Genomic DNA, 22,404 nt, shown 5'->3' on the forward strand with positions numbered 1-22,404 from the left:
TCTATCTATCTATCTATCTATCTATCTATCTATCTATCTATCTATCTATCTATCTATCTATCTATCTATCTATCTATCTATCTATCTATCTATCTATCTATCTATCTATCTATCTATCTATCTATCTATCTATCTATCTATCTATCTATCTATCTATCTATCTATCTATCTATCTATCTATCTATCTATCTATCTATCTATCTATCTATCTATCTATCTATCTATCTATCTATCTATGAAAGGCCTTCCAATGTAATTCCAGCCCAGATAGCTGGCTAGCACTCAGATAGCTGGCTGACTAGCTATAACAGGCCTTTAAATCCAGCTTCTTTCGCTTACGGCCAAACCACCTTGGGAATGCCTGATCTCGTCCGATCTCAGAAGCCAAGCAGGGTTGGGCTCAGTCAGTACCTAGATGGGAGACTGCCTGGGAATACTGAGTGCTGTAAGCTTTTTATTTTTGAGTTTCAGCCCCATTCATGAAGTGTCATTTAGCAGTTAGCTAGCATAATAAAGGATCTATCTATCTATCTATCTATCTATCTATCTATCTATCTATCTATCTATCTATCTATCTATCTATCTATCTATCTATCTATCTATCTATCTATCTATCTATCTATCTATCTATCTATCTATCTATCTATCTATCTATCTATCTATCTATCTAATCTATGAAAGGCCTTCCAATGTAATTCCAGCCCAGATAGCTGGCTAGCACTCAGATAGCTGGCTGACTAGCTATAACAGGCCTTTAAATCCAGCTTCTTTCGCTTACGGCCAAACCACCTTGGGAACGCCTGATCTCGTCCGATCTCAGAAGCCAAGCAGGGTTGGGCTCAGTCAGTACCTAGATGGGAGACTGCCTGGGAATACTGAGTGCTGTAAGCTTTTTATTTTTGAGTTTCAGCCCCATTCATGAAGTGTCATTTAGCAGTTAGCTAGCATAATAAAGGATCTATCTATCTATCTATCTATCTATCTATCTATCTATCTATCTATCTATCTATCTATCTATCTATCTATCTATCTATCTATCTATCTATCTATCTATCTATCTATCTATCTATCTATCTATCTATCTATCTATCTATCTAATCTATGAAAGGCCTTCCAATGTAATTCCAGCCCAGATAGCTGGCTAGCACTCAGATAGCTGGCTGACTAGCTATAACAGGCCTTTAAATCCAGCTTCTTTCGCTTACGGCCAAACCACCTTGGGAATGCCTGATCTCGTCCGATCTCAGAAGCCAAGCAGGGTTGGGCTCAGTCAGTACCTAGATGGGAGACTGCCTGGGAATACTGAGTGCTGTAAGCTTTTTATTTTTGAGTTTCAGCCCCATTCATGAAGTGTCATTTAGCAGTTAGCTAGCATAATAAAGGATCTATCTATCTATCTATCTATCTATCTATCTATCTATCTATCTATCTATCTATCTATCTATCTATCTATCTATCTATCTATCTATCTATCTATCTATCTATCTATCTATCTATCTATCTAATCTATGAAAGGCCTTCCAATGTAATTCCAGCCCAGATAGCTGGCTAGCACTCAGATAGCTGGCTGACTAGCTATAACAGGCCTTTAAATCCAGCTTCTTTCGCTTACGGCCAAACCACCTTGGGAACGCCTGATCTCGTCCGATCTCAGAAGCCAAGCAGGGTTGGGCTCAGTCAGTACCTAGATGGGAGACTGCCTGGGAATACTGAGTGCTGTAAGCTTTTTATTTTTGAGTTTCAGCCCCATTCATGAAGTGTCATTTAGCAGTTAGCTAGCATAATAAAGGATCTATCTATCTATCTATCTATCTATCTATCTATCTATCTATCTATCTATCTATCTATCTATCTATCTATCTATCTATCTATCTATCTATCTATCTATCTATCTATCTATCTATCTATCTATCTATCTATCTATCTATCTATCTATCTATCTATCTATCTATCTATCTATCTATCTATCTATCTATCTATCTATCTATCTATCTATCTATCTATCTATCTATCTATCTATCTATCTATCTATCTATCTATCTATCTATCTATCTATCTATCTATCTATCTATCTATCTATCTATCTATCTATCTATCTATCTATCTATCTATCTATCTATCTATCTATCTATCTATCTATCTATCTATCTATCTATCTATCTATCTATCTATCTATCTATGAAAGGCCTTCCAATGTAATTCCAGCCCAGATAGCTGGCTAGCACTCAGATAGCTGGCTGACTAGCTATAACAGGCCTTTAAATCCAGCTTCTTTCGCTTACGGCCAAACCACCTTGGGAATGCCTGATCTCGTCCGATCTCAGAAGCCAAGCAGGGTTGGGCTCAGTCAGTACCTAGATGGGAGACTGCCTGGGAATACTGAGTGCTGTAAGCTTTTTATTTTTGAGTTTCAGCCCCATTCATGAAGTGTCATTTAGCAGTTAGCTAGCATAATAAAGGATCTATCTATCTATCTATCTATCTATCTATCTATCTATCTATCTATCTATCTATCTATCTATCTATCTATCTATCTATCTATCTATCTATCTATCTATCTATCTATCTATCTATCTATCTATCTATCTATCTATCTATCTATCTAATCTATGAAAGGCCTTCCAATGTAATTCCAGCCCAGATAGCTGGCTAGCACTCAGATAGCTGGCTGACTAGCTATAACAGGCCTTTAAATCCAGCTTCTTTCGCTTACGGCCAAACCACCTTGGGAACGCCTGATCTCGTCCGATCTCAGAAGCCAAGCAGGGTTGGGCTCAGTCAGTACCTAGATGGGAGACTGCCTGGGAATACTGAGTGCTGTAAGCTTTTTATTTTTGAGTTTCAGCCCCATTCATGAAGTGTCATTTAGCAGTTAGCTAGCATAATAAAGGATCTATCTATCTATCTATCTATCTATCTATCTATCTATCTATCTATCTATCTATCTATCTATCTATCTATCTATCTATCTATCTATCTATCTATCTATCTATCTATCTATCTATCTATCTATCTATCTATCTATCTATCTAATCTATGAAAGGCCTTCCAATGTAATTCCAGCCCAGATAGCTGGCTAGCACTCAGATAGCTGGCTGACTAGCTATAACAGGCCTTTAAATCCAGCTTCTTTCGCTTACGGCCAAACCACCTTGGGAATGCCTGATCTCGTCCGATCTCAGAAGCCAAGCAGGGTTGGGCTCAGTCAGTACCTAGATGGGAGACTGCCTGGGAATACTGAGTGCTGTAAGCTTTTTATTTTTGAGTTTCAGCCCCATTCATGAAGTGTCATTTAGCAGTTAGCTAGCATAATAAAGGATCTATCTATCTATCTATCTATCTATCTATCTATCTATCTATCTATCTATCTATCTATCTATCTATCTATCTATCTATCTATCTATCTATCTATCTATCTATCTATCTATCTATCTATCTATCTATCTATCTAATCTATGAAAGGCCTTCCAATGTAATTCCAGCCCAGATAGCTGGCTAGCACTCAGATAGCTGGCTGACTAGCTATAACAGGCCTTTAAATCCAGCTTCTTTCGCTTACGGCCAAACCACCTTGGGAACGCCTGATCTCGTCCGATCTCAGAAGCCAAGCAGGGTTGGGCTCAGTCAGTACCTAGATGGGAGACTGCCTGGGAATACTGAGTGCTGTAAGCTTTTTATTTTTGAGTTTCAGCCCCATTCATGAAGTGTCATTTAGCAGTTAGCTAGCATAATAAAGGATCTATCTATCTATCTATCTATCTATCTATCTATCTATCTATCTATCTATCTATCTATCTATCTATCTATCTATCTATCTATCTATCTATCTATCTATCTATCTATCTATCTATCTATCTATCTATCTATCTATCTATCTATCTATCTATCTATCTATCCATCTATCTATCTATCTATCTATCTATCTATCTATCTATCTATCTATCTATCTATCTATCTATGAAAGGCCTTCCAATGTAATTCCAGCCCAGATAGCTGGCTAGCACTCAGATAGCTGGCTGACTAGCTATAACAGGCCTTTAAATCCAGCTTCTTTCGCTTACGGCCAAACCACCTTGGGAACGCCTGATCTCGTCCGATCTCAGAAGCCAAGCAGGGTTGGGCTCAGTCAGTACCTAGATGGGAGACTGCCTGGGAATACTGAGTGCTGTAAGCTTTTTATTTTTGGGTTTCAGCCCCATTCATGAAGTGTCATTTAGCAGTTAGCTAGCATAATAAAGGATCTATCTATCTATCTATCTATCTATCTATCTATCTATCTATCTATCTATCTATCTATCTATCTATCTATCTATCTATCTATCTATCTATCTATCTATCTATCTATCTATCTATCTATCTATCTATCTATCTATCCATCTATGAAAGGCCTTCCAATGTAATTCCAGCCCAGATAGCTGGCTAGCACTCAGATAGCTGGCTGACTAGCTATAACAGGCCTTTAAATCCAGCTTCTTTCGCTTACGGCCAAACCACCTTGGGAACGCCTGATCTCGTCCGATCTCAGAAGCCAAGCAGGGTTGGGCTCAGTCAGTACCTAGATGGGAGACTGCCTGGGAATACTGAGTGCTGTAAGCTTTTTATTTTTGGGTTTCAGCCCCATTCATGAAGTGTCATTTAGCAGTTAGCTAGCATAATAAAGGATCTATCTATCTATCTATCTATCTATCTATCTATCTATCTATCTATCTATCTATCTATCTATCTATCTATCTATCTATCTATCTATCTATCTATCTATCTATCTATCTATCTATCTATCTAATCTATGAAAGGCCTTCCAATGTAATTCCAGCCCAGATAGCTGGCTAGCACTCAGATAGCTGGCTGACTAGCTATAACAGGCCTTTAAATCCAGCTTCTTTCGCTTACGGCCAAACCACCTTGGGAATGCCTGATCTCGTCCGATCTCAGAAGCCAAGCAGGGTTGGGCTCAGTCAGTACCTAGATGGGAGACTGCCTGGGAATACTGAGTGCTGTAAGCTTTTTATTTTTGAGTTTCAGCCCCATTCATGAAGTGTCATTTAGCAGTTAGCTAGCATAATAAAGGATCTATCTATCTATCTATCTATCTATCTATCTATCTATCTATCTATCTATCTATCTATCTATCTATCTATCTATCTATCTATCTATCTATCTATCTATCTATCTATCTATCTATCTATCTAATCTATGAAAGGCCTTCCAATGTAATTCCAGCCCAGATAGCTGGCTAGCACTCAGATAGCTGGCTGACTAGCTATAACAGGCCTTTAAATCCAGCTTCTTTCGCTTACGGCCAAACCACCTTGGGAATGCCTGATCTCGTCCGATCTCAGAAGCCAAGCAGGGTTGGGCTCAGTCAGTACCTAGATGGGAGACTGCCTGGGAATACTGAGTGCTGTAAGCTTTTTATTTTTGAGTTTCAGCCCCATTCATGAAGTGTCATTTAGCAGTTAGCTAGCATAATAAAGGATCTATCTATCTATCTATCTATCTATCTATCTATCTATCTATCTATCTATCTATCTATCTATCTATCTATCTATCTATCTATCTATCTATCTATCTATCTATCTATCTATCTATCTATCTATCTATCTATCTATCTATCTATCTATCTATCTAATCTATGAAAGGCCTTCCAATGTAATTCCAGCCCAGATAGCTGGCTAGCACTCAGATAGCTGGCTGACTAGCTATAACAGGCCTTTAAATCCAGCTTCTTTCGCTTACGGCCAAACCACCTTGGGAACGCCTGATCTCGTCCGATCTCAGAAGCCAAGCAGGGTTGGGCTCAGTCAGTACCTAGATGGGAGACTGCCTGGGAATACTGAGTGCTGTAAGCTTTTTATTTTTGAGTTTCAGCCCCATTCATGAAGTGTCATTTAGCAGTTAGCTAGCATAATAAAGGATCTATCTATCTATCTATCTATCTATCTATCTATCTATCTATCTATCTATCTATCTATCTATCTATCTATCTATCTATCTATCTATCTATCTATCTATCTATCTATCTATCTATCTATCTATCTATCTATCTATCTATCTATCTATCTAATCTATGAAAGGCCTTCCAATGTAATTCCAGCCCAGATAGCTGGCTAGCACTCAGATAGCTGGCTGACTAGCTATAACAGGCCTTTAAATCCAGCTTCTTTCGCTTACGGCCAAACCACCTTGGGAATGCCTGATCTCGTCCGATCTCAGAAGCCAAGCAGGGTTGGGCTCAGTCAGTACCTAGATGGGAGACTGCCTGGGAATACTGAGTGCTGTAAGCTTTTTATTTTTGAGTTTCAGCCCCATTCATGAAGTGTCATTTAGCAGTTAGCTAGCATAATAAAGGATCTATCTATCTATCTATCTATCTATCTATCTATCTATCTATCTATCTATCTATCTATCTATCTATCTATCTATCTATCTATCTATCTATCTATCTATCTATCTATCTATCTATCTATCTATCTATCTATCTATCTAATCTATGAAAGGCCTTCCAATGTAATTCCAGCCCAGATAGCTGGCTAGCACTCAGATAGCTGGCTGACTAGCTATAACAGGCCTTTAAATCCAGCTTCTTTCGCTTACGGCCAAACCACCTTGGGAACGCCTGATCTCGTCCGATCTCAGAAGCCAAGCAGGGTTGGGCTCAGTCAGTACCTAGATGGGAGACTGCCTGGGAATACTGAGTGCTGTAAGCTTTTTATTTTTGAGTTTCAGCCCCATTCATGAAGTGTCATTTAGCAGTTAGCTAGCATAATAAAGGATCTATCTATCTATCTATCTATCTATCTATCTATCTATCTATCTATCTATCTATCTATCTATCTATCTATCTATCTATCTATCTATCTATCTATCTATCTATCTATCTATCTATCTATCTATCTATCTATCTATCTATCTATCTATCCATCTATCTATCTATCTATCTATCTATCTATCTATCTATCTATCTATCTATCTATGAAAGGCCTTCCAATGTAATTCCAGCCCAGATAGCTGGCTAGCACTCAGATAGCTGGCTGACTAGCTATAACAGGCCTTTAAATCCAGCTTCTTTCGCTTACGGCCAAACCACCTTGGGAACGCCTGATCTCGTCCGATCTCAGAAGCCAAGCAGGGTTGGGCTCAGTCAGTACCTAGATGGGAGACTGCCTGGGAATACTGAGTGCTGTAAGCTTTTTATTTTTGGGTTTCAGCCCCATTCATGAAGTGTCATTTAGCAGTTAGCTAGCATAATAAAGGATCTATCTATCTATCTATCTATCTATCTATCTATCTATCTATCTATCTATCTATCTATCTATCTATCTATCTATCTATCTATCTATCTATCTATCTATCTATCTATCTATCTATCTATCTATCTATCCATCTATGAAAGGCCTTCCAATGTAATTCCAGCCCAGATAGCTGGCTAGCACTCAGATAGCTGGCTGACTAGCTATAACAGGCCTTTAAATCCAGCTTCTTTCGCTTACGGCCAAACCACCTTGGGAACGCCTGATCTCGTCCGATCTCAGAAGCCAAGCAGGGTTGGGCTCAGTCAGTACCTAGATGGGAGACTGCCTGGGAATACTGAGTGCTGTAAGCTTTTTATTTTTGGGTTTCAGCCCCATTCATGAAGTGTCATTTAGCAGTTAGCTAGCATAATAAAGGATCTATCTATCTATCTATCTATCTATCTATCTATCTATCTATCTATCTATCTATCTATCTATCTATCTATCTATCTATCTATCTATCTATCTATCTATCTATCTATCTATCTATCTATCTATCTATCTATCTAATCTATGAAAGGCCTTCCAATGTAATTCCAGCCCAGATAGCTGGCTAGCACTCAGATAGCTGGCTGACTAGCTATAACAGGCCTTTAAATCCAGCTTCTTTCGCTTACGGCCAAACCACCTTGGGAACGCCTGACCACGCCCACGGAGTGAGAAGGAAGTACAAGGTGCAGACGGGGGAGAAAGGCTCTCCCACATTGTTTGGTATTTTTCTTCAATTATTATCTGGATTAATAACAACTCTATACGCCAAACAAACACAGACTTTGCTGCAGTGGAAGCTCCCCAGCACTTTGGTGACTTGGGGAGAACATCTCTTTTTGCACAATGGACTACTCTACGGATAAAGAACTCGGAACGGACAATGGACAACGAGAGAAGGACTTTGATTTAAACAAGAAGCAGAACGCGGACGGACCTAAGAATAACGAAAACAGCGAGGAACAAACGACTACGGAAAAGATTAACGACGAAAGAAAGGAAATGGATCTTGAAACAAGAGAAATGCACGATGGAAGGAAAGGATACCAAAAAGAAAAAAGAAGTAACACACAAAAGCAAAGGTACGAATACAAGAAAGAAGCTACGATAATTGTGGATGTAAGTAACCTGCAAGAAGTTACGGCAACCGAAATAATAAAAGCAATAAACGAAGAGATTGGTTTTGGAAAGCTGCTGGCCGTCAGATACAGACAAAACAAAGAATTCGAGGCGACACTACAAACTGAAGAAGATTGTCTAAAACTACTGGATGGATTAATGATAAAAGGAAGATTATGTGACATAAGAAGACTTTGTTGCAGTGAAATGACTGTATCCTTTTTAAATTTACCGGCATACTTGGAAGACAAGATTATTTTAGATAAACTTTTAGCATGGGGAGTAACACCAAGTCTACCAATAAGGAGAAGATTTTATCCGGGAACAACAATAGCGGATGGGACTCGGTTTTTAAAAGTTAAATTCCCCAAAGAAATAACATCACTACCATACAGCACAAAAATTGAAACGGCGGAGGGATTACAATATTTCAGAGTGATACATGATGGACAGATAAGACTATGCAGATTGTGTGCAGGAACAGGACACCTAATAAAAGACTGTCCAAATCTAGTGTGTCGGGAATGTATGGAGCAAGGGCATTTTGCTAAATACTGTAAAGCAATTAAATGTCCAGACTGTAACCATGCCCTAATAAGCTGTACATGTACGGATGAAGAAGAAATAGAGAAAGAAAAAGAACAAGAGAACGGGGAAGGAAAAGAACACAACATTCAGCACAGAAAAACAGAAGAGGAGAGCAATAACGAAAGATTGACAACGCAAGAAGAAGAGGAGAAACTACATAATCAGGAGGACAACAACATAATCAGGAGGACAACAAAGGAAAAGATGAGTACACCAGTGCTCAAAAAATACAAGAAATGGACACAGAACAACAAACAGATCCTATGACAGACAACTGCGCGGAAAGAGAGGTGGAAGAAGAAAGAATGGACATGGACAATACAAATGAGACTGAAAACAAAGATACAGAAAAGGAGAGAAGTAAAAAGCAACAGAACAAAGGAGCCGAAGGGACTAAAAGGAAAGTAAAATTTCAACCAAATCTTGCCGGTGCGCTGGAAAAACAAAGAAAAAGAAGAGAGACTTCAAAAGACAAATGGTTAGAAAGAACCGGTATGTTCGATATTTTAACTGAAGAACTATTAGAATAATACAATGAACAAAATAATTTTATCTTTTTTATTCTTTCCGTTTTTAATGAGTACCCTTTTTATAACATCGATAAACACAAGGGGTCTCTCAGATTATACAAATTTTAAAAGACTTTTACATATAACAGAAAAAACAGATATATTATGTATACAAGAAACATTCTGGGACAATAAAACAGCAAACAGTTTAAGTAAAGAATGGAACGGTATTTTTATACATAATAGTCAAGACAATAAAAGAGGAGGGGTAGCTATTTTAATTAAAAAAGATATTTTAGAAAATGTCAAGACAATATACGCAGATGAAAAGGGACGAGTTTTAGCCATAACGGCAGAATATAAAGATAGACAAATCAACATATGTACAATACACGCACCAAACAATGTTAATGAAAAAGAAAGCTTTTTTAAAAAACTTAGTTTACTAATGGAAAAATGGAAAGAAACGATATTAATAGGGGATTTTAATACGGTTTTAAATAAACTGGACATAAATGAGCAAATGGTGTTTAGATCGGATACAGGAAGAGAACAGTTAAGAGCGTTAATGATAAAACATAGTCTAGAAGACATATGGAGACAAAAGAATAAAGAAGAAAGAATATACTCCAGAGAAGAATGGTACCTAGATAAACGAAAACAAAGCAGAATAGATTTTGTGTTAGTTCCCAACAATATGAAGCAATATATAGAAAAAGTGGAATATGGAAAATATAATTTTAGTGATCACAATTTTATAAACATAAAAATAGATTTTAATGAAATGATAAGAGGACCGGGAGTATGGATTTTTAATGCAGATCATCTAAAAGATGAGATTTTTAAAACAGAAATAAAAAACATAATCGAAAATAGCAAAACAGATGTTTTATATGATAAAGAAATTCTAGTATGGTGGGATAACATAAAATATGATATTAAAAAATATACAATAAAATACGGAACTAAAATCAAACGAATCAAAAGACAACTAGAAAACTGGAAAAAAGAAAAGTTAGAAAAAGAACTTAAAAAAGTAGAAAGCGGAAGAGGAGACATAAAAGAAATCTTAAAACTAGAAGAAAAAATAAAAAAATTAGAAGAGGAAAGATACAAAGGGGCAATGATTAGAAGTAAAGCAGAATATATGTTAAAAGGGGAGAGATGCACAAAATATTTTTTTGAGCTAGAGAAAGCACGGCAAAAAACAGACGAAATAAAAGCATTAAAAACAGAAAATGGAGAAGAGATCAAAACAACAGAGGGAATTTTAAAAGAAATACATAGATTTTATACACACCTATTCAAAAAAACAGAGATAGATGAAAAAGGAAAAGAATTTTTATTAACACAAATCAAAACAAAAATACAGGAAGAAGACAAAAAGATGTGTGATCAAAAAATTGAGGAAAAAGAGATAGAAGAAGCGATGAACAGAATGGAAAATAAAAAAAGTCCAGGTCTAGATGGGTTAACAATAGAATTTTATAAAACTTTTAAAGACATTTTAGTGCCAATTTTATCTAAATTATTCAATGAAATACACAAAATAGGAGAAGTCTCGCAACAGATGAAAAAAGGTTTGATTAAATTAATATATAAGAAGAAAGGAGACAAGACGGACTTAAAAAATTATAGGCCAATAAGCATGCTAAATACAGATTATAAAATACTAGCAAAGATACTAGCAAATAGACTAAAAACGGTACTGCCTAGTATAATAGAAACCAATCAAGCATATGGCGTATTAAATAGAGACATTTCAGATACAATTAGTAACATAAGGGACACAATATGGTATATGAAAACACAAAAAACCAAAGGGTATCTAATAAGCATAGACTTTGAGAAAGCATTTGATAGAGTAAACCACAATTATTTATTTGAAACATTAAAACGGTTTGGGTTTGGGAATGATTTTACAAAATGGTTAAAATGTCTTTACATGAATTCATATAGCTGTATAAAAGTGAACGGGTACCTAACGGATTTTATTCAGTTATCAAGATCCATACGGCAAGGATGTCCACTCTCAGCATTATTATACTCACTGGTCGCTGAACCGTTAGGTCTAGCAATAAAAGCAAGTAGTGGAATAAGAGGAATAAATATAGAAAATAACAAAAATCAGGAAAAAATATTTCAATATGCTGACGACACCACCCTCATACTGAAAGACACAGAAAGCGTAAACAGGGCGATACATGTGTTAAATCAATATTGTAAAGGATCGGGAGCTTTTGTGAACAAAGAAAAAACGCAATACATGAGGATAAGCGATGCAGAAATACTACCAGTAAATATAGCTTTTACAGAGGTGAAGGAAAAAATAAAAATTCTAGGAATAAACATAGGAGAAGATGAAAATAAAATAACGGATATTATATGGGAAGAAACTTTAGATAAAATGCAAAGAAAACTAAACATGTGGAAAAGAAGGAACTTGTATATAAAAGGTAAAGTTTTAGTTTTAAATGCACTATTTTTATCCAAAATGTGGTATGCGGCGGGGGTCGTCAACATCCCGATGTGGGTTTTAAAAAGAGTTAAAAGCTCAGTTTTAAATTTTTTATGGGACGGAAAACCGGCTAAAATAGCTTACGACACTATAATTGGGAAAAAAGAAGGAGGAGGGTTGGGACTTTTAGATTTATTTATTAGAAAACAGAGCCTAAGAGTTAAAATAATTAAAAAATTTTTGAACGAAGAAGAACAAATATGGAAATGGGTTTTTAATTTTTATATAAATAAATGTGCTGGAGGGGAAATGAATGAGAATATTTTATGCATGGAATTGAAAGAAAACATGTTTCAAAACGTTCCAGAGTTTTACAAAGAGGTTTTTAGAGCGTGGGGGGATTTTATGGAGAATATAATATACAAAATAAAAGGGAGAAAAAATCTTTTAGAGCAACCCATTTTTTTAAACAAGCAGATCTGTTTTAAAGAAAAGACACCGTATTTTAAACATTGGTACGAAGCAGAAATAAAACAAATTAAAGACGTCTTGTACGAATATAGACCAGGATTTCTCCCAACACAGGCAATAATTGACTTCTTGGAAGGAAAAGATAAAACAATAAACACAGATATCATCGAAAAACAATATGAAACGCTAAAACAAGCAATACCCAAAGAATGGTTACAAAGAATAGAAAACAAAGAAGGAAATGAAAGGATGAAAATCGAAGTAAAAGTAGGCAATCAAAAAAACGATCTAAACAGCTGCTCCTTGAGAACGTTTAATGACATATTTGTCAATAAAGCGTGGGTAAAACCCAAAGCAAATGCGCATTGGAGAAAAATATACCCAGAACTAGAGGAAAACGAGATATGGAAAACATATAAAGGTCCCAAACTTTTAATACTAGAAAATTTTAACTTTTATCTTAAACACAATTGTATATATGACAGAGAAAAATTACACAAAATCGGATTGGAAGACAACCCAAACTGTACACTATGCAAAGAGAATAAAACAGAAGATTTTAGACACATGTTTTTAGAATGTAAAGAAATAAAATGTTTTATGGATAAACTAAAGGGAATGATAAGCGAATTGACAGAAGAAAAAATAGACAATAGGCAGTGGGAAATGAGCTTTTTATTCGGATACCATCAAAAATGCAAAAATACAACAATTTTAAATACAATTTTAATAATAGCAAAATACACAATATACACGAGAAGAAACATAGAAAAATATAATAACATCCACATAAAATTGTGTGTACTTTTTGAAAAAAAATTTGAATATTTTTTTAATTTATTTTTTGAACATTTTAAAAGGATAAACGAAATAGAAACTTTTGAAAACCTCTTTGTAACACAAAGCTCTTTTATGGAACCAACCTGGAACGGACTGAGAATCAAGCTATCGAAATGTGCATGTTTTTAAAAATGTGTTTTAGATCACTTTAATAAAAATGTACCTGAAATTTTTAAAAATGTATATTATGTAACGTGTTTTGTTTTAAAAACTGTCTGTAAACAATGATATTTTGTAAAAAAAGTTAATAAAAAAGAGAAATTGGGAATGCCTGATCTCGTCCGATCTCAGAAGCCAAGCAGGGTTGGGCTCAGTCAGTACCTAGATGGGAGACTGCCTGGGAATACTGAGTGCTGTAAGCTTTTTATTTTTGAGTTTCAGCCCCATTCATGAAGTGTCATTTAGCAGTTAGCTAGCATAATAAAGGATCTATCTATCTATCTATCTATCTATCTATCTATCTATCTATCTATCTATCTATCTATCTATCTATCTATCTATCTATCTATCTATCTATCTATCTATCTATCTATCTATCTATCTATCTATCTATCTATCTATCTAATCTATGAAAGGCCTTCCAATGTAATTCCAGCCCAGATAGCTGGCTAGCACTCAGATAGCTGGCTGACTAGCTATAACAGGCCTTTAAATCCAGCTTCTTTCGCTTACGGCCAAACCACCTTGGGAACGCCTGATCTCGTCCGATCTCAGAAGCCAAGCAGGGTTGGGCTCAGTCAGTACCTAGATGGGAGACTGCCTGGGAATACTGAGTGCTGTAAGCTTTTTATTTTTGAGTTTCAGCCCCATTCATGAAGTGTCATTTAGCAGTTAGCTAGCATAATAAAGGATCTATCTATCTATCTATCTATCTATCTATCTATCTATCTATCTATCTATCTATCTATCTATCTATCTATCTATCTATCTATCTATCTATCTATCTATCTATCTATCTATCTATCTATCTATCTATCTATCTATCTATCTATCTATCTAATCTATGAAAGGCCTTCCAATGTAATTCCAGCCCAGATAGCTGGCTAGCACTCAGATAGCTGGCTGACTAGCTATAACAGGCCTTTAAATCCAGCTTCTTTCGCTTACGGCCAAACCACCTTGGGAACGCCTGATCTCGTCCGATCTCAGAAGCCAAGCAGGGTTGGGCTCAGTCAGTACCTAGATGGGAGACTGCCTGGGAATACTGAGTGCTGTAAGCTTTTTATTTTTGAGTTTCAGCCCCATTCATGAAGTGTCATTTAGCAGTTAGCTAGCATAATAAAGGATCTATCTATCTATCTATCTATCTATCTATCTATCTATCTATCTATCTATCTATCTATCTATCTATCTATCTATCTATCTATCTATCTATCTATCTATCTATCTATCTATCTATCTATCTATCTATCTATCTATCTATCTATCTATCTAATCTATGAAAGGCCTTCCAATGTAATTCCAGCCCAGATAGCTGGCTAGCACTCAGATAGCTGGCTGACTAGCTATAACAGGCCTTTAAATCCAGCTTCTTTCGCTTACGGCCAAACCACCTTGGGAACGCCTGATCTCGTCCGATCTCAGAAGCCAAGCAGGGTTGGGCTCAGTCAGTACCTAGATGGGAGACTGCCTGGGAATACTGAGTGCTGTAAGCTTTTTATTTTTGAGTTTCAGCCCCATTCATGAAGTGTCATTTAGCAGTTAGCTAGCATAATAAAGGATCTATCTATCTATCTATCTATCTATCTATCTATCTATCTATCTATCTATCTATCTATCTATCTATCTATCTATCTATCTATCTATCTATCTATCTATCTATCTATCTATCTATCTATCTAATCTATGAAAGGCCTTCCAATGTAATTCCAGCCCAGATAGCTGGCTAGCACTCAGATAGCTGGCTGACTAGCTATAACAGGCCTTTAAATCCAGCTTCTTTCGCTTACGGCCAAACCACCTTGGGAATGCCTGATCTCGTCCGATCTCAGAAGCCAAGCAGGGTTGGGCTCAGTCAGTACCTAGATGGGAGACTGCCTGGGAATACTGAGTGCTGTAAGCTTTTTATTTTTGAGTTTCAGCCCCATTCATGAAGTGTCATTTAGCAGTTAGCTAGCATAATAAAGGATCTATCTATCTATCTATCTATCTATCTATCTATCTATCTATCTATCTATCTATCTATCTATCTATCTATCTATCTATCTATCTATCTATCTATCTATCTATCTATCTATCTATCTATCTATCTATCTATCTATCTATCTAATCTATGAAAGGCCTTCCAATGTAATTCCAGCCCAGATAGCTGGCTAGCACTCAGATAGCTGGCTGACTAGCTATAACAGGCCTTTAAATCCAGCTTCTTTCGCTTACGGCCAAACCACCTTGGGAACGCCTGATCTCGTCCGATCTCAGAAGCCAAGCAGGGTTGGGCTCAGTCAGTACCTAGATGGGAGACTGCCTGGGAATACTGAGTGCTGTAAGCTTTTTATTTTTGAGTTTCAGCCCCATTCATGAAGTGTCATTTAGCAGTTAGCTAGCATAATAAAGGATCTATCTATCTATCTATCTATCTATCTATCTATCTATCTATCTATCTATCTATCTATCTATCTATCTATCTATCTATCTATCTATCTATCTATCTATCTATCTATCTATCTATCTATCTATCTATCTATCTATCTATCTATCTATCTATCTATCTATCTATCTATCTATCTATCTATCTATCTATCTATCTATCTATCTATCTATCTATCTATCTATCTATCTATCTATCTATCTATCTATCTATCTATCTATCTATCTATCTATGAAAGGCCTTCCAATGTAATTCCAGCCCAGATAGCTGGCTAGCACTCAGATAGCTGGCTGACTAGCTATAACAGGCCTTTAAATCCAGCTTCTTTCGCTTACGGCCAAACCACCTTGGGAACGCCTGATCTCGTCCGATCTCAGAAGCCAAGCAGGGTTGGGCTCAGTCAGTACCTAGATGGGAGACTGCCTGGGAATACTGAGTGCTGTAAGCTTTTTATTTTTGAGTTTCAGCCCCATTCATGAAGTGTCATTTAGCAGTTAGCTAGCATAATAAAGGATCTATCTATCTATCTATCTATCTATCTATCTATCTATCTATCTATCTATCTATCTATCTATCTATCTATCTATCTATCTATCTATCTATCTATCTATCTATCTATCTATCTATCTATCTATCTATCTATCTATCTATCTATCTATCTATCTATCTATCTATCTATCTATCTATCTATCTATCTATCTATCTATCTATCTATCTATCTATCTATCTATCTATCTATCTATCTATCTATCTATCTATCTATCTATCTATCTATCTATCTATCTATCTATCTATCTATCTATCTATCTATCTATCTATCTATCTATGAAAGGCCTTCCAATGTAATTCCAGCCCAGATAGCTGGCTAGCACTCAGATAGCTGGCTGACTAGCTATAACAGGCCTTTAAATCCAGCTTCTTTCGCTTACGGCCAAACCACCTTGGGAATGCCTGATCTCGTCCGATCTCAGAAGCCAAGCAGGGTTGGGCTCAGTCAGTACCTAGATGGGAGACTGCCTGGGAATACTGAGTGCTGTAAGCTTTTTATTTTTGGGTTTCAGCCCCATTCATGAAGTGTCATTTAGCAGTTAGCTAGCATAATAAAGGATCTATCTATCTATCTATCTATCTATCTATCTATCTATCTATCTATCTATCTATCTATCTATCTATCTATCTATCTATCTATCTATCTATCTATCTATCTATCTATCTATCTATCTATCTATCTATCTATCTATCTATCCATCTATGAAAGGCCTTCCAATGTAATTCCAGCCCAGATAGCTGGCTAGCACTCAGATAGCTGGCTGACTAGCTATAACAGGCCTTTAAATCCAGCTTCTTTCGCTTACGGCCAAACCACCTTGGGAACGCCTGATCTCGTCCGATCTCAGAAGCCAAGCAGGGTTGGGCTCAGTCAGTACCTAGATGGGAGACTGCCTGGGAATACTGAGTGCTGTAAGCTTTTTATTTTTGGGTTTCAGCCCCATTCATGAAGTGTCATTTAGCAGTTAGCTAGCATAATAAAGGATCTATCTATCTATCTATCTATCTATCTATCTATCTATCTATCTATCTATCTATCTATCTATCTATCTATCTATCTATCTATCTATCTATCTATCTATCTATCTATCTATCTATCTATCTATCTATCTAATCTATGAAAGGCCTTCCAATGTAATTCCAGCCCAGATAGCTGGCTAGCACTCAGATAGCTGGCTGACTAGCTATAACAGGCCTTTAAATCCAGCTTCTTTCGCTTACGGCCAAACCACCTTGGGAATGCCTGATCTCGTCCGATCTCAGAAGCCAAGCAGGGTTGGGCTCAGTCAGTACCTAGATGGGAGACTGCCTGGGAATACTGAGTGCTGTAAGCTTTTTATTTTTGAGTTTCAGCCCCATTCATGAAGTGTCATTTAGCAGTTAGCTAGCATAATAAAGGATCTATCTATCTATCTATCTATCTATCTATCTATCTATCTATCTATCTATCTATCTATCTATCTATCTATCTATCTATCTATCTATCTATCTATCTATCTATCTATCTATCTATCTATCTATCTATCTATCTATCTATCTATCTAATCTATGAAAGGCCTTCCAATGTAATTCCAGCCCAGATAGCTGGCTAGCACTCAGATAGCTGGCTGACTAGCTATAACAGGCCTTTAAATCCAGCTTCTTTCGCTTACGGCCAAACCACCTTGGGAACGCCTGATCTCGTCCGATCTCAGAAGCCAAGCAGGGTTGGGCTCAGTCAGTACCTAGATGGGAGACTGCCTGGGAATACTGAGTGCTGTAAGCTTTTTATTTTTGAGTTTCAGCCCCATTCATGAAGTGTCATTTAGCAGTTAGCTAGCATAATAAAGGATCTATCTATCTATCTATCTATCTATCTATCTATCTATCTATCTATCTATCTATCTATCTATCTATCTATCTATCTATCTATCTATCTATCTATCTATCTATCTATCTATCTATCTATCTATCTATCTATCTATCTATCTATCTAATCTATGAAAGGCCTTCCAATGTAATTCCAGCCCAGATAGCTGGCTAGCACTCAGATAGCTGGCTGACTAGCTATAACAGGCCTTTAAATCCAGCTTCTTTCGCTTACGGCCAAACCACCTTGGGAACGCCTGATCTCGTCCGATCTCAGAAGCCAAGCAGGGTTGGGCTCAGTCAGTACCTAGATGGGAGACTGCCTGGGAATACTGAGTGCTGTAAGCTTTTTATTTTTGAGTTTCAGCCCCATTCATGAAGTGTCATTTAGCAGTTAGCTAGCATAATAAAGGATCTATCTATCTATCTATCTATCTATCTATCTATCTATCTATCTATCTATCTATCTATCTATCTATCTATCTATCTATCTATCTATCTATCTATCTATCTATCTATCTATCTATCTATCTATCTATCTATCTATCTATCTATCTAATCTATGAAAGGCCTTCCAATGTAATTCCAGCCCAGATAGCTGGCTAGCACTCAGATAGCTGGCTGACTAGCTATAACAGGCCTTTAAATCCAGCTTCTTTCGCTTACGGCCAAACCACCTTGGGAACGCCTGATCTCGTCCGATCTCAGAAGCCAAGCAGGGTTGGGCTCAGTCAGTACCTAGATGGGAGACTGCCTGGGAATACTGAGTGCTGTAAGCTTTTTATTTTTGAGTTTCAGCCCCATTCATGAAGTGTCATTTAGCAGTTAGCTAGCATAATAAAGGATCTATCTATCTATCTATCTATCTATCTATCTATCTATCTATCTATCTATCTATCTATCTATCTATCTATCTATCTATCTATCTATCTATCTATCTATCTATCTATCTATCTATCTATCTATCTATCTAATCTATGAAAGGCCTTCCAATGTAATTCCAGCCCAGATAGCTGGCTAGCACTCAGATAGCTGGCTGACTAGCTATAACAGGCCTTTAAATCCAGCTTCTTTCGCTTACGGCCAAACCACCTTGGGAATGCCTGATCTCGTCCGATCTCAGAAGCCAAGCAGGGTTGGGCTCAGTCAGTACCTAGATGGGAGACTGCCTGGGAATACTGAGTGCTGTAAGCTTTTTATTTTTGAGTTTCAGCCCCATTCATGAAGTGTCATTTAGCAGTTAGCTAGCATAATAAAGGATCTATCTATCTATCTATCTATCTATCTATCTATCTATCTATCTATCTATCTATCTATCTATCTATCTATCTATCTATCTATCTATCTATCTATCTATCTATCTATCTATCTATCTATCTATCTATCTATCTATCTAATCTATGAAAGGCCTTCCAATGTAATTCCAGCCCAGATAGCTGGCTAGCACTCAGATAGCTGGCTGACTAGCTATAACAGGCCTTTAAATCCAGCTTCTTTCGCTTACGGCCAAACCACCTTGGGAACGCCTGATCTCGTCCGATCTCAGAAGCCAAGCAGGGTTGGGCTCAGTCAGTACCTAGATGGGAGACTGCCTGGGAATACTGAGTGCTGTAAGCTTTTTATTTTTGAGTTTCAGCCCCATTCATGAAGTGTCATTTAGCAGTTAGCTAGCATAATAAAGGATCTATCTATCTATCTATCTATCTATCTATCTATCTATCTATCTATCTATCTATCTATCTATCTATCTATCTATCTATCTATCTATCTATCTATCTATCTATCTATCTATCTATCTATCTATCTATCTATCTATCTATCTATCTATCTATCTATCTATCTATCTATCTATCTATCTATCTATCTATCTATCTATCTATCTATCTATCTATCTATCTATCTATCTATCTATCTATCTATCTATCTATCTATCTATCTATCTATCTATCTATCTATCTATCTATCTATCTATCTATCTATCTATCTATCTATGAAAGGCCTTCCAATGTAATTCCAGCCCAGATAGCTGGCTAGCACTCAGATAGCTGGCTGACTAGCTATAACAGGCCTTTAAATCCAGCTTCTTTCGCTTACGGCCAAACCACCTTGGGAACGCCTGATCTCGTCCGATCTCAGAAGCCAAGCAGGGTTGGGCTCAGTCAGTACCTAGATGGGAGACTGCCTGGGAATACTGAGTGCTGTAAGCTTTTTATTTTTGAGTTTCAGCCCCATTCATGAAGTGTCATTTAGCAGTTAGCTAGCATAATAAAGGATCTATCTATCTATCTATCTATCTATCTATCTATCTATCTATCTATCTATCTATCTATCTATCTATCTATCTATCTATCTATCTATCTATCTATCTATCTATCTATCTATCTATCTATCTATCTATCTATCTATCTATCTATCTATCTATCTATCTATCTATCTATCTATCTATCTATCTATCTATCTATCTATCTATCTATCTATCTATCTATCTATCTATCTATCTATCTATCTATCTATCTATCTATCTATCTATCTATCTATCTATCTATCTATCTATCTATCTATCTATCTATCTATCTATCTATCTATCTATCTATCTATCTATCTATCTATCTATCTATCTATCTATCTATCTATCTATCTATCTATCTATCTATCTATCTATCTATCTATCTATGAAAGGCCTTCCAATGTAATTCCAGCCCAGATAGCTGGCTAGCACTCAGATAGCTGGCTGACTAGCTATAACAGGCCTTTAAATCCAGCTTCTTTCGCTTACGGCCAAACCACCTTGGGAATGCCTGATCTCGTCCGATCTCAGAAGCCAAGCAGGGTTGGGCTCAGTCAGTACCTAGATGAGAGACTGCCTGGGAATACTGAGTGCTGTAAGCTTTTTATTTTTGAGTTTCAGCCCCATTCATGAAGTGTCATTTAGCAGTTAGCTAGCATAATAAAGGATCTATCTATCTATCTATCTATCTATCTATCTATCTATCTATCTATCTATCTATCTATCTATCTATCTATCTATCTATCTATCTATCTATCTATCTATCTATCTATCTATCTATCTAATCTATGAAAGGCCTTCCAATGTAATTCCAGCCCAGATAGCTGGCTAGCACTCAGATAGCTGGCTGACTAGCTATAACAGGCCTTTAAATCCAGCTTCTTTCGCTTACGGCCAAACCACCTTGGGAACGCCTGATCTCGTCCGATCTCAGAAGCCAAGCAGGGTTGGGCTCAGTCAGTACCTAGATGGGAGACTGCCTGGGAATACTGAGTGCTGTAAGCTTTTTATTTTTGAGTTTCAGCCCCATTCATGAAGTGTCATTTAGCAGTTAGCTAGCATAATAAAGGATCTATCTATCTATCTATCTATCTATCTATCTATCTATCTATCTATCTATCTATCTATCTATCTATCTATCTATCTATCTATCTATCTATCTATCTATCTATCTATCTATCTATCTATCTATCTATCTATCTATCTAATCTATGAAAGGCCTTCCAATGTAATTCCAGCCCAGATAGCTGGCTAGCACTCAGATAGCTGGCTGACTAGCTATAACAGGCCTTTAAATCCAGCTTCTTTCGCTTACGGCCAAACCACCTTGGGAATGCCTGATCTCGTCCGATCTCAGAAGCCAAGCAGGGTTGGGCTCAGTCAGTACCTAGATGGGAGACTGCCTGGGAATACTGAGTGCTGTAAGCTTTTTATTTTTGAGTTTCAGCCCCATTCATGAAGTGTCATTTAGCAGTTAGCTAGCATAATAAAGGATCTATCTATCTATCTATCTATCTATCTATCTATCTATCTATCTATCTATCTATCTATCTATCTATCTATCTATCTATCTATCTATCTATCTATCTATCTATCTATCTATCTATCTATCTATCTATCTATCTATCTAATCTATGAAAGGCCTTCCAATGTAATTCCAGCCCAGATAGCTGGCTAGCACTCAGATAGCTGGCTGACTAGCTATAACAGGCCTTTAAATCCAGCTTCTTTCGCTTACGGCCAAACCACCTTGGGAACGCCTGATCTCGTCCGATCTCAGAAGCCAAGCAGGGTTGGGCTCAGTCAGTACCTAGATGGGAGACTGCCTGGGAATACTGAGTGCTGTAAGCTTTTTATTTTTGAGTTTC

The 22,404-nt window shown here is 37.0% G+C and overlaps 35 non-coding genes and 1 pseudogene across 35 annotated transcripts; all 36 read left to right on the plus strand.

The window, feature by feature from the left end:
- Window positions 1-333: 333 nt before the first annotated feature.
- On the plus strand, window positions 334-452 carry LOC134306592 (5S ribosomal RNA). Its single transcript, XR_010009332.1, has one exon. It is a non-coding gene; the product is annotated as a 5S ribosomal RNA (ribosomal RNA).
- A 320-nt stretch (window positions 453-772) lies between these two features.
- On the plus strand, window positions 773-891 carry LOC134306644 (5S ribosomal RNA). Its single transcript, XR_010009364.1, has one exon. It is a non-coding gene; the product is annotated as a 5S ribosomal RNA (ribosomal RNA).
- Window positions 892-1,199: 308 nt separating this feature from the next.
- LOC134306593 (5S ribosomal RNA) lies at window positions 1,200-1,318 on the plus strand. Its single transcript, XR_010009333.1, has one exon. It is a non-coding gene; the product is annotated as a 5S ribosomal RNA (ribosomal RNA).
- A 288-nt stretch (window positions 1,319-1,606) lies between these two features.
- On the plus strand, window positions 1,607-1,725 carry LOC134306645 (5S ribosomal RNA). The gene has a single exon (XR_010009365.1). It is a non-coding gene; the product is annotated as a 5S ribosomal RNA (ribosomal RNA).
- A 551-nt stretch (window positions 1,726-2,276) lies between these two features.
- LOC134306594 (5S ribosomal RNA) lies at window positions 2,277-2,395 on the plus strand. The gene has a single exon (XR_010009334.1). It is a non-coding gene; the product is annotated as a 5S ribosomal RNA (ribosomal RNA).
- Window positions 2,396-2,707: 312 nt separating this feature from the next.
- On the plus strand, window positions 2,708-2,826 carry LOC134306646 (5S ribosomal RNA). Its single transcript, XR_010009366.1, has one exon. It is a non-coding gene; the product is annotated as a 5S ribosomal RNA (ribosomal RNA).
- A 308-nt stretch (window positions 2,827-3,134) lies between these two features.
- Window positions 3,135-3,253, plus strand: LOC134306595 (5S ribosomal RNA). Its single transcript, XR_010009335.1, has one exon. It is a non-coding gene; the product is annotated as a 5S ribosomal RNA (ribosomal RNA).
- A 300-nt stretch (window positions 3,254-3,553) lies between these two features.
- LOC134306647 (5S ribosomal RNA) lies at window positions 3,554-3,672 on the plus strand. The gene has a single exon (XR_010009367.1). It is a non-coding gene; the product is annotated as a 5S ribosomal RNA (ribosomal RNA).
- A 383-nt stretch (window positions 3,673-4,055) lies between these two features.
- On the plus strand, window positions 4,056-4,174 carry LOC134306648 (5S ribosomal RNA). Its single transcript, XR_010009368.1, has one exon. It is a non-coding gene; the product is annotated as a 5S ribosomal RNA (ribosomal RNA).
- A 303-nt stretch (window positions 4,175-4,477) lies between these two features.
- LOC134306649 (5S ribosomal RNA) lies at window positions 4,478-4,596 on the plus strand. The gene has a single exon (XR_010009369.1). It is a non-coding gene; the product is annotated as a 5S ribosomal RNA (ribosomal RNA).
- A 288-nt stretch (window positions 4,597-4,884) lies between these two features.
- On the plus strand, window positions 4,885-5,003 carry LOC134306596 (5S ribosomal RNA). The gene has a single exon (XR_010009336.1). It is a non-coding gene; the product is annotated as a 5S ribosomal RNA (ribosomal RNA).
- A 288-nt stretch (window positions 5,004-5,291) lies between these two features.
- LOC134306598 (5S ribosomal RNA) lies at window positions 5,292-5,410 on the plus strand. The gene has a single exon (XR_010009337.1). It is a non-coding gene; the product is annotated as a 5S ribosomal RNA (ribosomal RNA).
- Window positions 5,411-5,730: 320 nt separating this feature from the next.
- LOC134306650 (5S ribosomal RNA) lies at window positions 5,731-5,849 on the plus strand. Its single transcript, XR_010009370.1, has one exon. It is a non-coding gene; the product is annotated as a 5S ribosomal RNA (ribosomal RNA).
- A 316-nt stretch (window positions 5,850-6,165) lies between these two features.
- LOC134306599 (5S ribosomal RNA) lies at window positions 6,166-6,284 on the plus strand. The gene has a single exon (XR_010009338.1). It is a non-coding gene; the product is annotated as a 5S ribosomal RNA (ribosomal RNA).
- A 304-nt stretch (window positions 6,285-6,588) lies between these two features.
- Window positions 6,589-6,707, plus strand: LOC134306651 (5S ribosomal RNA). The gene has a single exon (XR_010009371.1). It is a non-coding gene; the product is annotated as a 5S ribosomal RNA (ribosomal RNA).
- A 363-nt stretch (window positions 6,708-7,070) lies between these two features.
- Window positions 7,071-7,189, plus strand: LOC134306652 (5S ribosomal RNA). Its single transcript, XR_010009372.1, has one exon. It is a non-coding gene; the product is annotated as a 5S ribosomal RNA (ribosomal RNA).
- A 295-nt stretch (window positions 7,190-7,484) lies between these two features.
- LOC134306654 (5S ribosomal RNA) lies at window positions 7,485-7,603 on the plus strand. Its single transcript, XR_010009374.1, has one exon. It is a non-coding gene; the product is annotated as a 5S ribosomal RNA (ribosomal RNA).
- Window positions 7,604-13,931: 6,328 nt separating this feature from the next.
- Window positions 13,932-14,050, plus strand: LOC134306655 (5S ribosomal RNA). The gene has a single exon (XR_010009375.1). It is a non-coding gene; the product is annotated as a 5S ribosomal RNA (ribosomal RNA).
- A 316-nt stretch (window positions 14,051-14,366) lies between these two features.
- On the plus strand, window positions 14,367-14,485 carry LOC134306656 (5S ribosomal RNA). Its single transcript, XR_010009376.1, has one exon. It is a non-coding gene; the product is annotated as a 5S ribosomal RNA (ribosomal RNA).
- Window positions 14,486-14,801: 316 nt separating this feature from the next.
- Window positions 14,802-14,920, plus strand: LOC134306657 (5S ribosomal RNA). The gene has a single exon (XR_010009377.1). It is a non-coding gene; the product is annotated as a 5S ribosomal RNA (ribosomal RNA).
- A 288-nt stretch (window positions 14,921-15,208) lies between these two features.
- Window positions 15,209-15,327, plus strand: LOC134306600 (5S ribosomal RNA). Its single transcript, XR_010009339.1, has one exon. It is a non-coding gene; the product is annotated as a 5S ribosomal RNA (ribosomal RNA).
- A 308-nt stretch (window positions 15,328-15,635) lies between these two features.
- LOC134306658 (5S ribosomal RNA) lies at window positions 15,636-15,754 on the plus strand. The gene has a single exon (XR_010009378.1). It is a non-coding gene; the product is annotated as a 5S ribosomal RNA (ribosomal RNA).
- Window positions 15,755-16,181: 427 nt separating this feature from the next.
- On the plus strand, window positions 16,182-16,300 carry LOC134306659 (5S ribosomal RNA). Its single transcript, XR_010009379.1, has one exon. It is a non-coding gene; the product is annotated as a 5S ribosomal RNA (ribosomal RNA).
- A 475-nt stretch (window positions 16,301-16,775) lies between these two features.
- LOC134306602 (5S ribosomal RNA) lies at window positions 16,776-16,894 on the plus strand. The gene has a single exon (XR_010009341.1). It is a non-coding gene; the product is annotated as a 5S ribosomal RNA (ribosomal RNA).
- Window positions 16,895-17,201: 307 nt separating this feature from the next.
- On the plus strand, window positions 17,202-17,320 carry LOC134306660 (5S ribosomal RNA). Its single transcript, XR_010009380.1, has one exon. It is a non-coding gene; the product is annotated as a 5S ribosomal RNA (ribosomal RNA).
- A 296-nt stretch (window positions 17,321-17,616) lies between these two features.
- LOC134306603 (5S ribosomal RNA) lies at window positions 17,617-17,735 on the plus strand. Its single transcript, XR_010009342.1, has one exon. It is a non-coding gene; the product is annotated as a 5S ribosomal RNA (ribosomal RNA).
- A 312-nt stretch (window positions 17,736-18,047) lies between these two features.
- LOC134306661 (5S ribosomal RNA) lies at window positions 18,048-18,166 on the plus strand. The gene has a single exon (XR_010009381.1). It is a non-coding gene; the product is annotated as a 5S ribosomal RNA (ribosomal RNA).
- A 312-nt stretch (window positions 18,167-18,478) lies between these two features.
- LOC134306662 (5S ribosomal RNA) lies at window positions 18,479-18,597 on the plus strand. The gene has a single exon (XR_010009382.1). It is a non-coding gene; the product is annotated as a 5S ribosomal RNA (ribosomal RNA).
- A 312-nt stretch (window positions 18,598-18,909) lies between these two features.
- LOC134306663 (5S ribosomal RNA) lies at window positions 18,910-19,028 on the plus strand. Its single transcript, XR_010009383.1, has one exon. It is a non-coding gene; the product is annotated as a 5S ribosomal RNA (ribosomal RNA).
- A 296-nt stretch (window positions 19,029-19,324) lies between these two features.
- LOC134306604 (5S ribosomal RNA) lies at window positions 19,325-19,443 on the plus strand. Its single transcript, XR_010009343.1, has one exon. It is a non-coding gene; the product is annotated as a 5S ribosomal RNA (ribosomal RNA).
- A 304-nt stretch (window positions 19,444-19,747) lies between these two features.
- LOC134306666 (5S ribosomal RNA) lies at window positions 19,748-19,866 on the plus strand. The gene has a single exon (XR_010009385.1). It is a non-coding gene; the product is annotated as a 5S ribosomal RNA (ribosomal RNA).
- Window positions 19,867-20,337: 471 nt separating this feature from the next.
- Window positions 20,338-20,456, plus strand: LOC134306667 (5S ribosomal RNA). Its single transcript, XR_010009386.1, has one exon. It is a non-coding gene; the product is annotated as a 5S ribosomal RNA (ribosomal RNA).
- A 563-nt stretch (window positions 20,457-21,019) lies between these two features.
- On the plus strand, window positions 21,020-21,138 carry LOC134306622 (5S ribosomal RNA; annotated as a pseudogene).
- Window positions 21,139-21,422: 284 nt separating this feature from the next.
- On the plus strand, window positions 21,423-21,541 carry LOC134306668 (5S ribosomal RNA). Its single transcript, XR_010009387.1, has one exon. It is a non-coding gene; the product is annotated as a 5S ribosomal RNA (ribosomal RNA).
- Window positions 21,542-21,845: 304 nt separating this feature from the next.
- On the plus strand, window positions 21,846-21,964 carry LOC134306605 (5S ribosomal RNA). Its single transcript, XR_010009344.1, has one exon. It is a non-coding gene; the product is annotated as a 5S ribosomal RNA (ribosomal RNA).
- A 304-nt stretch (window positions 21,965-22,268) lies between these two features.
- On the plus strand, window positions 22,269-22,387 carry LOC134306669 (5S ribosomal RNA). The gene has a single exon (XR_010009388.1). It is a non-coding gene; the product is annotated as a 5S ribosomal RNA (ribosomal RNA).
- The last annotated feature ends 17 nt before the right edge of the window (window positions 22,388-22,404 follow it).

Source organism: Trichomycterus rosablanca, unplaced genomic scaffold (assembly GCF_030014385.1).
Source record: "Trichomycterus rosablanca isolate fTriRos1 unplaced genomic scaffold, fTriRos1.hap1 scaffold_204, whole genome shotgun sequence".
NCBI classification, from domain to species: Eukaryota; Metazoa; Chordata; class Actinopteri; order Siluriformes; family Trichomycteridae; genus Trichomycterus; species Trichomycterus rosablanca.